Raw genomic sequence first — 14,476 nt, 5'->3', positions numbered from 1 at the left:
TAATAATAATACATTATCTAAATTACAACTGGAAACAAATACAACAACAAATACAATTTTAATTTAAGATAAGTAGTAGTCAAAAAAATGCAGCCATTAAAACATTTAGGTACAGTTAGGTACATCAGTTTCTATATACATACTATTGTCTACCAACATACTGTATGTGCTAACACTGATGTATTTGTGATAAGCCAATATCCGCCTGCCAATACGTCAGCCTACAAACAAGACAGGTGGATATACGGTGAGCAAGACATGCATTAAAGAAAGCTGTGTTCAACAAAGCAGTTAACAGTGATTACTCTGGGTATAAATCTGGGTAATATAAAGATAGGGGGTTTTCAAAGTCACACCGTGGGCTCCCCCCTCACATAAAATTGAACCAACTGCAACTACAACTTGAGCCTCATTTCTTTAGCCTATATTTGCTTACATTTTGGCAAGCTGGTACTATTAAAAGTATGCCAAATTATTATTTCCTGTTTGCAATGTACCCATAGATGTACAGACAACTATCACTGGATTACTTTGATACTGAAGAAAACTTTAAAACGTGATGATTTTCAGGCAAGTTCTTGAGTTAAAGGGACGGGTCCATCTTTGTTTTGCTCCGTTTTTTTTCAAATGGAAACGCCCAATCAAACGTTGCAAATAGCACTGACGTAGGTTTCCAAAGTAAGCTAATCAATAAGGTTATGAATAATGTGAACGCTAGCACTAGCTGAGTCAACGTTAGATGGGCTAAGTTTGGAAATAACTAAAATGGTTAGTTCGGATTTTTTGAAGTGGGGTTGTATGTATGCTCTGGCGTTCTGCGAGGTAAAATGACTGTTTCGTAAATTGAGTCTGGTCTGGTCTTGAAGACGACATAACGGCTTCAGATACTGTTGGAACGGGCTGTCTGACGGCTAAAGTGTTTTTTAAGTTTTTAGAAGGGCTTGGGAAAATACCATTTTGACACTAAAACATAATGTACTTTGACCAAAATTTGAACGTTTGGATTTGAATACATAGGGAACACCACTGTGAAGCTACAGAATGATATAAAAACCTAAAAAAAACAAACTCAAAAATAATGGACCTGCCCTTTAAAAGGAGCATCTTTTTTTCTATGATTTGTAAGTGGATTTATGGATTCTCTGATATAATGATATCCTCAGGAAGTGTAAGTCATGTCACACATACACAACTGACTTTAATTATTTATTTTTATTATTAATGTTTATAAATCTTACCATTAATGAATGCTGTCTGACATGTAAAATAGAAGTTCACAGGGATGGCATGGCTTCCACCTACAAAGGCAGAGAGTGACGACACCTCTGAGTTAGTGGGCAGAGATTAATGCAAGGATTTGCTTGTGAGAGAACATGCGTGGAATGGTAAGAAAGGTGCTGCTCCTGCTCTGAGACAGTGAGGAGTTGATGCAAATTCGATATGATAATGACTGACCTGAAAAGAAGAGCAGGGGAGGCATTAAGATGCGTCAGCACCTTTGTGTCTGTCCTACAGATGGAGGGGGAAGCTTAGTTTATGGTAAATCTTTAGTTTTTGTTCCAGCTTCAGTACATGATTTGATTTTGAGATAGTACAAAAACCCTTGTTGGTCTTTTCCTGAGAGATAATGCCATACATGAGGGGGTTTACTTTAGCAGGCTAACTGTACTGCAGGACTGGTGTCCAAAACAAAAGAACTTATAATACAAACAAAACCAAGTGGAACCAGTAACAGCCCAGTTGCACAGCAGTTCGTGAAATAGTCACGAAATGTAATGTGTTGATTCGTGTACATTGACACGAATTTCAAATTTTTTTCATGATGGTCAACGCAAAATCAATGCATATGTAATCCATGTAATTGTCAACCGGCAAATGTAAAGAGCGGCGAACACCACATAGGGAGGAGGTCGGGGTGGATTGGGTGGGACAAAAACACAGGACTTTTGCCCAGGAGACCGGTGTTTCGTGTGAAACCAGAAGTCAAACCTAACTAAGTAGTTTTATTTTGAAAAGACTGGAGAGGAAATTGACACATTTTGCTGGACATTCGTAGGAAAAAACACGAAAAAGACGTTGTTAAAAGTCATGCTGAGCGTAAAAAAAAGGGAAATTCGTGTCTATGTACACAAATCAAATAGATTCAATTTCGTGAACTGCCTTGAGATTGTGTTGCCCTGTCATACTCAATAACCAGCCTGTAGGGAAAGTAGAAAGTTTTAAGTACTTGGGTACAATCATTGATCAGACCCTAACTTTTGATGAGAAGAGGAAGCCTGGTTGAAAGCATTTTGTCATTTAACATAACAGCATGGTACGACAACTTGAGTGCAAAGAGCAAGCTCTCCAACATTGTTAATATTGTACTTTATTAGTATTGCAGGGAAGGTGATTGGCAAGTCACAAAAACAACATTGCAATATCTTTGACAGTGCTTTTCACAGGAAGGCAACATCTAACTGCAGACACCTCACATCCACTAAACTCAGAGTTTGAGCTGCTCCCGTCTGGCCATCGATTTAGGGTCCCAAGGGCCAGCCGCATATAAGAAGTCTTTTATACCCTATGCCATACAGGCATTGGAAACAGAATGACTGCATTCAGGGAACACTTGTTATTTTATAAGATGTGCTCTCTTTTTCCTCACTCTCTTCAGTTCATAAATAGTCATCTGCATTGTTGTACATTATACTTTATATTACATTGTCATTCACATTCAATTGACATAACACACTATTCATGATTTTAACATTATACGTAATAGGGCTGAACGAATTAGATTTTTGTGGGGATCTGTACCAAACAAAGATGTTTAATTAAGTCTGTAGAATATGATGTGTGGGCCAGGACATCTCTGCAACACCACAATATATAATGTAAAATTTTATTTTGTCAACATTTCACCTTTAACAAATATTGCGCCTCCTGCGATTTGAAAATTGCAATAAGCCACATTGCGATTTTGATAAAATTTCGATTAATTGTGCAGCCCTAATATGTAGTATTTTAATTAGCAAGTTTGCTTGTACCACTAAGCCAGCATTATAGCAGTAGTCTTTACTTTGGGTTTATAGCAAGTCTATCTCTCTCCAAGTTTTTTATTCTGCAGAGCTCTTTCCAGTTGGTGTTAGATGTACATGAAAAGTCGCCCTGATAACAGGGTTTTGTGTTTTTAACTATTTGTAATTTCATACAGTTCTGATTTGCCATGTTTGTCTGTAGCAAGTACTGTTCTGTGCTTATACATTATCTAAGATACCTCTCTATCCATCCATTATCTGTAACGGCTTATCCCATTCGGGATCGCGGGGGGCTGGAGCCGATCCCAGCTAACATTGGGCGAAGGCGGGGTACACCCTGGACAGGTCAACATGCACACCTACGGGCAATTTAGAGTTAACAATTAACCAAACCTGCATGTCTTTGGACTGTGGGAGGAAACCGGAGAACCCGGAGAAAACCCACTAACACGGGGAGAAAATGCAAAATCTCACAGAAGGGTCCAAAGCCAGATTTGAACCTGCAACCCCCTTGCTGTGTGGCGGCAGTGCTAACCACTGCACCACGTGCAGCCTCTATCTATTATAGTATAAAAATACAATTTCAAAAGTATAGTGGAAATGATGCTGAAGGCACCAGTCCTTCATTTCAGTGAGACTGCTACCAGAAGGTTCTGACAATCTTGTTTGTCAAAAAAGTTGAACCCGGCTCAACTTTTTCTGCAATGCAACTGCTGTTAGATTGCTGATCGTTGCATTGGAAGATAAAATGATTGCAGCAGGGAACTTTACAGAGTTGTAAAATGCTGTCTGTGTCTCTTAGTGATAAACTGTTGTGCAGTGTTTTGGTGTCTCAGCCTTCAAACTTATGGATCTATTACTCAAACCGATTGCATTTCATCTTTTCAACGGTACCTGAAACAACTCGCCCCAACAGCTCAACCCTTTGCTTTATGTAATAGAGGGCTGTTTTATGTCTGACCGCTCGGTAAGAGGTTTATTTATCAAACCCCCTGTGAACTTCGTTTACCAAAGTTTTCTTTATATGCATCACTCACCAGGTTGAAGAGCCCATAGGGTGCAGCCAAGAACAGACTACACACAAAATAACAACTAATACACAAGTTACCATAATCTGTAAACTTAGTTTCTCCAAAATAATGAGTCATAATTGTGCCTTTATGAAATAATTGGATTAAACACCACGGATATGCATTAATTTGTATCCGTTGTATTTATTTTCAGTATCGATCATTCTTGTGATGAACTGTTCTCTGTAAAAAAAAAGCCTTATCTTGGATTTTGTAGATTCTACATGCTTTCATTCTTACTTAGATATGGTGCATTTTGGGCATACTGTAGTTGTTTCAAATTTCAAGTTATTTATTGTGTTTAAGTCTTAGATTCTCATTTAGTTTTTAGTTTTTTTTTACTTGTGTAATTTTCTTTTCATACATATTTAATTAGCATTGTTTGGAGGGAGCTTAAGCCCAAGGATCCAAGATTTTCATAGACAACAACTGCTTCTATAATTGTTGCACACACATTGTTCATACCAGGCTCAAAATCAAAGTGCGCAGCGTTTCATTTGATGTTGCCCAATAAGAATACAGAATCTCTACTAAAGACACTGGTGTCTAAAAAATTAATTGACAGGAAAAAGGCAGAGGAGAAAAACAGTGAAACCAGCTAGGGCAGTGCGGGCGGGGCATCGAGGCCACTGTGGCCACAGGACATACGATTTTCAGACAGGCATCAAGGCCAGACAGAGGGGCCACGACGGCCATGGCTGCTGTAGCCATGGGGGAAATTCCTGCCCTGTGTGTATGTATATGTATATGTGTGTATATATATATATATCAAGTGATGAGCTCAGGAGCTCAAGAGTTCAAAAGCCTCATGGCCTGTGGGATGAAGTCGTCCCTGAGCCTGGTGGTGCGGAACTGGATGCTACAGTAGGCAGAACAGTTTGTGGCTCGGGGGATTGGGGTCTCTGATAAACCTGTTGGCCTTCTTCCTACACCTCTGGGTGTAGAGGTCCTCCATGGATAGCAGCTCCGTCCTGGTGATGTGCTAGGCAGTTTTCACCACCCTCTGTAGAGCCTTGCGGTTGAGGGCGGTGCAACTGCCATACCAGGCGGTGATGCAACTGGTCAGGATATTTCGATAGTGCACCTGTAGAAGTTGCTGAGTTTCCTAGAGTCCGTGTTGAACTAGGGCTTACAGCCAAAATGATAATCACGATTATTTATCATGATTATTCATTGATTTTAGGGACAACATATTTGTATTGCACATTCACATTAAAATAAACAGAGCACTGCTTTCACTTCCATGCTGTGCTACATTCCTGCTAATGTACAACTTAGGGCGATGTTGGAAAAAAACTGACATTCCAATATTTTTTTTATGCTTTATATATTATAAATATGAAAAATTACATGAATATTCTCCCTACCCTTTTGTAGGCTACATTTTAAAGTTAAATGCATCAATCTGATGCACTTTCAGAGCAAAATTCATAAACACGTTGGTTGTATAGATAATATCTATCCCCAAAAGTGTAGCCAAAACATCTCGATCGCCGGCTGGTGGCTAGCTGTTACTTTAGGAAGCGCTTGATTTGATATGCAGCAGCAATTTCTATGAGCAAAACACATATTTTAAATGTCAATATTGCAGGCGATCATGTTCATTTAATTGTGGGAAGCCAAAATCGTGATTGTGATTAATATACAATTAATTGTGTATGTTGAACCTCCTCAGCCTGTGGAAGAAGGTTGTGTCGCTGACTTGGTGTCTGTGTGATGAGTCCAGGTCAGGTCTTCACTGATGTGAACCCAGAGGAACCTGAAGCTGCTGACTCTCTCCACCATAGTCCCGTGGATGGAGATGGGGGCATGTCCTTCTCCCCGTCTCTTCCCGTAGTCCACAATCAGCTTCTTAGTTTTGCTGACTTTGCTATGGAGGTTGTTGTCCTGGTACCAAGATATCAGGGCTCTGACTTACTGTCCGTAGGTCGTCTGGTCGCCATTGGTGATGTCATCAGCAAATTTAATGATGGTGATGGAGCTGTGTGTGGCCACACAGACTTGCGTGAACAGGGAGTACAGGAGAGGGCTTAGCATGCAGCCTTGTGGGGCGCCGGTATTGAGGTCACAATCACAGAGGGTGGCGTTGAGCCCCTGGTCTCTGAGCCTGATGACGAGCTTGGATGGCACAATGGTGTTGATTGCTGAGCTATCTGTGCAATACAGAAGAACTGTTCCTACTTTCCTCTGTGACACTGTGACCTACAGGATGTCAGATGTCACAATTTATCTTAAAAGAGGATTTATGAATTAGTTGCCTTCTGTCTAAATGTATTTGATATCATGAGTGTGTGGGAGGATCATTTACTGGTCATAGTCAGACTGTCATCGCACAGGTAGTACTGGTAAAATGATTTGTTGTTGGTCTAGGGGATTTAATTACTAATAATTACCACTAAGCTCCTGTACTAGCTACTAACAGGCCATACATACACTAAATGCAAGAAGCAAGAAGAATATTTTTAGAATATTTTTAGCACTAAATCAACATTTATTAGATGTTTTGTTACAGTGAAACATCCTCCGAAAGGAGATTTCTATGTACTATGAAAAAGTGCTAATTTCAAACTAGCAATTAAGTGTCCTACACTGTGGCCTGTTGTTGGCTTAAGTGCAGAGGAGGGTTTGTTTTTATCTCCACCTAGCATGTGGGCGGCTGCTCTGTGCTCACTGAGAATACCATGATCCAGTGGAAAAGATGAAAATATAAAAAGAAAAACAAGCACTACGAGAGTTAATACAAGAAAGGGTGCAAGCGAGCATACTAACCCCTGTAAACTATACATAAATGCTCCGGGGGTGATGATGCGTGTAAGCAAGCAGCATTTCAGATTTTGAGAGGCGGGTAAACAGCGTTTACGTGCTTTTACCCTCAAATAAAGCCGTGGCTGTAGTGACGTGTTATCTTCTGCTGTCACTTCTTTCTCTCTCTCTCTGTACTTTTCTGTCTGGTTATATTATAAGGAAATATGCATCAGTGTAGAATCATTATAAATTGGAAGATTTCTTCCACTGCCGACACGAAGAACTCCCATATTTCATTAAAGCCAATGATGCCTATGAGCTTGCACAGCAAATCCAAAAATGAGGCAGAAGTAAATCCATGCAGCTCACCAAGTAACAGAAATTGTACAGTGCAACCAGAATATTGAATGTGTACTGAAAAGTAAAAATAGTGCATAACTTGCCAATTCCATTATGAAAGGCCCTAGGCTGCTGCTTCACAACCAATACATCCTTCAGTTAAGATTGGGTTGTATTTTGCATGTCATGAATGTGATATTTGTACAAGAGGTACATAAAGCACAAAATGAAGTAGTTGTAGTAACACAAGTTTGAATATGATCCTGACACCTATAATGTATGTAATGTACAGCGAGTTGGTCATTGTTGTAAAAGGGGTGGACCCCTACGCGAAGCCCTGAAGGGGATTCTTTCACAACAATGACCCGCTAGCTGTACATTATCCTGCTTATAGGAGCATGCATATGTGGGTTAAATTTAATTTAATAGTTGTCGAGACATCTGACTCAAAAGCACAAATGTGAACATCATGGTGACATTTGTTGCATCTGTCACTCCCTCATTTCCTGTCATATCTCTACTATCGCTATCTGATAAAATGGTCCCGATAGCCAGGTCAAAATGTAAAGGACTTTGGATAAAAGCTTCTACATGTATTGATCAAGGCAAAACACTAACTTTTAAAAGTGGTCACCACTGATGGCAACCGAAGGCCAAGAATTGGTTGCCAGTTTCTCAAAATGGTTTACAATGGCAATCTGGCTGTCGAGTCCTGCTTGATTGCAAAGAGGACATATTGTAAGGCAGACATGTGGTTGTGGTCTTGATTGAGGGAGAATAATCACAATATAAAAGTTGTGTGTTAAGTTGCATTTTCTTGTAATTGTGATCAAGTTGTGCATTTTTGTATTGTGAGGAGGTAAAAAGAACAGTAATTCAAGTAAAATAGAATTTTATGTACCGTTACTGAACATTTTACAAGACACTACTGGTTTAAGTGAGAAAAAGAAATGTTTTGATTTCCTCAACGACTTTATTCAAAATGCCATTTGTCTGAAATCAATGATACCCTTATAACTCAGTTTAGACACATGCCAGTAATATCTGTTTACCTGATAGCATCTATTGATCGTCTGGAAACGACAGAAAACAGCAGTAGAATAAATCAAGGCCTTTGAAATAGGCTCTCTTATGGCTTTGGGATATAAAACATGATCTGCCTTACAGTAAAAGGAAAGTTGAAACTAAAGCAGAATGGTATATTGGCTTTAGGTGTAGCTATATTTGTATTTTTTCTTCTGTAGAATTTGTTTTAGTCTAGACTGCAGGGTCACACTGTGAGGGAAATAAGAATACCCAAGGCCATGCTGTAGTCTTTGGATGTCAGTCAAGGTAAACGTTTGGCGGAAAGTGTTTGTCTCATAATGTGCAATGTTCCCACTTAAGTAAGGGTGTGAAAACCTCAAATGCATCAATAGAATAATGATGTAAATCAGGAATAATAGCCTCATAGACCTGCTATGGCTGTAGACTCTCAGTCTTTTATATGAAAGCATACCATTGTGAGAAACTCTGACATTGAAAAATTATATGAATCACAAATAAATGACAAACAGGCCTAGATTAAATAATAATAATAATAATAATAATATATATTTACATCAGTTTTGTAAATTGTAAGAAAACAAGTAGCAGTAATAGTAGATATGAATGGCTTGGTTAATCTTTAAAATGGAAGAACTCAGGAGAATGTAAATGTTTTGTGCCGTGACATAAAAAGTATTCCATTTAATTTCATCTTTTCAAATGTTCATGAATGAATGCAGTACTTTAACTGTAGAACTGTCACTTTGACACTAGGAGAAAAAAAACATCACTACCTCAGCTTTGAGCAAACATAAGTTGCAAGCCAGCCTGAGACCACATTAAACCCGTTACAATAACCTCTGAATGATAACAAGTCAATCAGGAATTCAGCCTGCAGCACCATCCCACCGCTTACTTCAAAGTCTTCAAAACTTTAAAATACAGCTTACTGTGGAAGTTTGAAGCTCTTGCCGGACCTAATTTCATTCCACAGTCATAAAGAACACTGTAAGGATGAAACCCAGGAAACTCTGTCTTTAAAGAGCAACAATTCTATGCAGCGATTTTCGAATTATAAATCGACTAATTCCCAGTGATTTTCGAACAGTATTTTTGCCTGGAATGCACATCCCTACAATTAATATTTAAAGGTCCCATATTATAAAAAAGTGAGATTTTAATGTTTTTTTGTCATAAAGCAGGCTTAAGTCCTATATAAATACTGTGAAAGTACTGGTTGCAGCGTATGTGAATGTCATCAGCTGACAGGAAGTACACATGGACCCAAGCTCTGTTGCAATTCCGTCAAAATGCGCTAAAACAGAGCGTTTCAGACAGAGGGTGAATACAGGTATATTCAGACTGACAGTATGAGGAAAATAAATTTTTTTTGAACATTACAGCATGTAAACATGTTCTAGTAGAAACACAAAATACAAGTATGAACCTGAAAATGAGCACGATATGGGAACTTTAAGTGAGTTTAAACAATGAACGTATATTGATAAGAAGTAAAAGTCAATGGTTCGTTTCATTGCAACGTTATCGCCCAGCAGCAAAGCTATGCCTCCGCCATTTTGGACTGAAAGTGACTACCAGACACCAGTAAAACGTCCGCCTACAACGTATACAAAAGTAAATCAAAATTATTTCTATTCTATTGTCATAATTTAAATGTCTCTACCGAAATGGCATGTGTTGAACAATAAACATATTATAAATAAGCATACTATTATAAGTATTTACTTACTTGTTAATTAATTAATTAAGCTTTTTTGCCTGGCTGAAGTTAAAAAATCCAGCACACAGATTTTGAGCGCAATCTCAATCTTTTTCATGTCAAGGACCTCCAAAATCGATGTCCAATAGACCACAGATCATGGATGTATCAGAGGTTGTGCCCTGTGCGTTTTCCTTGCGTGTTAGTAAATAGCCTTCAACTACATGAAATTCTGTTTGTCATGCTACTAGCACTACTAGCTACTGGCTGATAGCCTGTTGTTTGGGAACAGAGACAATACATCCACCACGGTACAGGATTACAGCATACAGCCCATGGTTGTATTATAAGATTATACAAGTGATGAATTACAGCCAATATATCCATTATTACAGTCACATACAGTTAGCAGGAGGCTGGCAGAACCGGATATGTCATATGAACGTGCAGAGTGGCGCAGTCCCGCGGGTCTGATGCACGTTCATTATGCCGAGGAAAATAACTCTGGATTTGGCTATTAGTTAATTTTACTACTTTTAGGATACAATGATTTAAATGAGGGCTATTCAAGTGTTCGTACTGGGAAGTTGATTTACCTCAACAAATGTGCGTCACACAAGTTGTAAGAGACCAAAATAGATCCATATTTTTGACCCGCTACATTAACCTGTAAAGCTGTTCTGTGTTGTAATACAAGACGGTAAAAAGGAAATGTTAAAGTGATGCTCCCTAAATGGCTTTCAAGACAAAATAAATAATAGATACAATATTTGTATTTATATGTTATGGCTGTATAGATCATCATGGAGCAGCATGCCTGTTTGAACCCAGAAATACTGAATTGCCTGTTTATTTTATGTGAGCATTTCAAGTGCTCAGGATGCATCATTTTGATCTCTTCATGACTACTAAGTGCATCGCATATTTTCCACGAGACACCCTTATAAAAAGCTTCAAGAAGAGCTAGCAATAATCACTTGGCTGAGCATAGATTATTTACATCAAATAAGGTGATCCGGGGGTCAGTGGCTCTCCTGTGTGGGTGGATGAGGGGATGATGGAGGTAGACGGGGGTAGAATGATGCTGCTGCTGAAGTCGAAATGGTACGTGTGTGTATGTGTGTGTGTGTGTGTGTGTGTGTGTGTGCGTGTGTGTGCGTGCGTGTGTGTGTAAAATGAAATGAGGCAAGGGCAAAATGATCAGTATTAATATTGAGTTGCTAAATGTAAGCTCACTCTCTGTTTGGTTACTTTTGCAGAATAAAAACTAGCCTTGACAACTGACTTCTAATACAAATGCAGCAAATTAGTGTGAATATTCATTTCACTGAATATAGGTGCATTTAAATGAAGCAAAAAGTTTGATGTTAGTAAAAAAGGTTCAGTGTCATTGGTAGACTAATAGTAGTTTTGAGTCACACGGTTCTTTGCACCAAGGAGCATCAAAATTCTGAGAAATGGGCAGGGAGATCACAGTGGAAGCAAAGAGCCATTATAAAGCCATTTACCAGACAGCTCCCTGCACAGTAGCAGGGTAATGAACAGGGCTCAGAGAAGAGATCACTCTCTGAGGAGTGCTACATTTAGTACTTCCATTGAGACAGGTGGAAAAACAAAAGATTACCTAAGATTCAACTGGGACAGGCTTCATTTTATTACATGACGCAAAGTGGAAAAACTTCGTCACATTCTACGACAGCAAGTCGTACCTAAACCACAAAATAGATTGTTGTCAGTAGAGGTTGGAATCACCAGACGCCCCATGATATGGTATTATCATATTTAATATATCAGTATTGCGATAAGATACAATATTGCGATTTATTACCTTTTTGTCAACATTTATTTTATGTAATAAGATACAGTTTTCACTCTGTTCATCTCAGAGTTTTCATTCACATAACTTGAGGTCAGAGGTCAAGGGACCATACTGAAAATGATCATGCCAGTTTTTCCTCACCAAAATTTAGCACAACTTTGGAGCATTATTTAGCGGTCTTACCGACAAGCTTACATGACATGGTTGGTACCGATTGATTCCTTCGGTTTTCTACTTTTATTATGATACCAATGTCTTCACTAGCTTTAAGACTGAGCCCGCTACAACCTCTGAAAGACAGAATAGTGGCCGGGCCCGCCGGCGGGGCCGTCGGATTGTTAAGAAGTTAATAGTTTGTATAATAAAAGATTGATACTTAACGTCCGTGTATCGACACAATATTGCCACGCAATATATTGTGATACTATGCTGTATTGATTTTTTCCCCAACCCCTAGTTGTCAGTGTTTTTTAAAACAATATACATTACCGCCATGATTAAAGTATGTCTGTATTTAGGCAACTAAAATACTTGGTTTAGAAATACTTGGTTGGTTAAGATTTAGAAAACCAACGTTGACTGTTGAGGAGATGCTATGTGAATCCTAGTATTTCGGTTCAAATTCTTTGTACAGTCAGCCATCCACCCCAACTTCTTTTGTGTAATGTTTCTCCATGCTTTAGGAAGGTCATACTATTTCTCTCTTTGCTAATAAAAAACTAAAACACTATATTCAGGAAATGCTTTTAGGGAGGTTAACCGGTCGATCCTTGAATGCCAGTGGACAGTTTTTTCTCATACTCAACTCCAAAAACTTTGTATTTCACATTTTCTTGTACTTCAATCTACAGTACAACCCTGAAGTTATTTTTAAGTAACCAAACACTATTTGTTCTTCATATCCTCGTAAAAAAGTACAATATACTTGAAAAATGCAAGCACAATCCACATAACAAGACATGTCTCCCTCCTGGCAGGGGCCTGCATCTGTCCTGGTAATAAAGCCATAAACTTATAAACACATCCATTTACCCTGTCCTGACGTGTCTCGAACCTGTTCTAATATGTTCCCCCAGCTCTGTTGGTGGGGTTCACATCTGTGGAAGATGTGAGGTTGTCTCCCCCCTCATCCCACTGCCAGCTGTTTCAAAGCTTACAGAAACCATAAAAGTTAATTTCCCTCATTTACATTTCAATCTTTCACCCATCCTTAGTTTTACTTTTGTGTCTAATGTAGCCAGACATGATGCTCCCTCCAGGGTTTTCCTGTCTCAAAATGAGACAAAGGTGGCGTGTCAACCATGAACTCCTGACCTGTGATTTATTTAATTATTTGTTAAAAAGTTAAGCATGCAACCAATTAAGCATTGACTATGACTTGGACACCTTATAGCTCTAGAATTGGAAAGAAAAATACATTGATTTAGTGCTTAAACATGACTTCAATAATAAAGAGATCTCTTTTTGGAAGTCAAACTATATGTAAATAGAACAAGGAAAATGTTTACAGACAGATGGTTTTTTTTCAGTTTGTTGCTTAAAATATACATTGAAATAGCACTTGTCTCTTTATGCTGACACTCTGTCAGAGAAGTGTTCACGCAACACTGTTTTGGAGGCTTTATTTTGGGGTGTTGGATCAGTGATTCTGCTGTCGCAATTAAATTTGTTCTTCAAGTTTGAAACACTTCAACTGAGGCCACGTTCAAACTTTAGCATTCCGTTACAAAAAGTCATCTCTCTCATTAATTTCAATGAGACCACTGTGTAGTAATCTTTTGAATAAATGAAATGAAAGGCTGCATCAATCTTTAGTAAATCTAGCTAAAGTTATAAAGCTTCATAACTTACTATACAACCGGAAAATTATATCATATTATATATCCTCAATTATTATAATCAACTCTATTAAAACTGCAGTTTAACGTAGGGACATTGCTGATCCATAGAATTATAGATTGTCTGATACCATTTTTTCCTTCCCAATACCGATTCCGATACTTGAACTTGCGGCATCGGCCGACACCGAGTAGTGATCCGATACCAGCGTGATTCTTATTATTAAACGGCTGTTTACTACTGACCACGTATAGATGTGATATGATTACTATCTTTGTTGTATGGCCTGGCTCAGATTAAACCATTTGTAAAACATGAACAGATTTTGCGCTGTGAAATATCGCCGAATGGCTGACATTTTCCTCGCTCTGACTATGACACATCCAGGGCGACAGCACAGTGAAGGCTACTGTTTTGGAGCGGCGAAGAAGAACTGATTTTCGGTTAAATAAGTAGATTTTTTTTCCTGGGTTAATAAATTATGTTATCTAGGGATGCTAATTTCGGAAAAACATTTTTACCGGTAACTGACCCTCGTTAACCGATTATTTACTGTTAACCGACAAGATTAGTGCGTTTCACGCAGCTGTGTTATTTTTAGTGCCTAACGGGTCACCCAGCTGTAACGAAAAGCCGATGCACAAACAGGTTAAATCCATCATTTATCACCAGCTGTAGTGTATGCGCAAAACAGACAACTGAGTCCCCAATTCACCCGTTTGGGGGAGTTACTGTAGCAGCCACGCCGCTGCATGTATTGTCCCAGTAAGTATTCACCACATCATTTAGCTGCGAGGTTGTCAGCTGTTTGTCTGCCTGACGTACTCAGTGAGCACAGCGTAACTTTAGCGAGTGTCCGGTCAAGACAGAGCGCGTTTGTGTGGTGGCGGTGTACTCT

This window comes from Sebastes umbrosus, chromosome 2 (genome assembly GCF_015220745.1).
Source record: "Sebastes umbrosus isolate fSebUmb1 chromosome 2, fSebUmb1.pri, whole genome shotgun sequence".
Lineage (NCBI taxonomy): Eukaryota > Metazoa > Chordata > Actinopteri > Perciformes > Sebastidae > Sebastes > Sebastes umbrosus.
Note: the sequence above shows the minus strand (reverse complement) of the source record.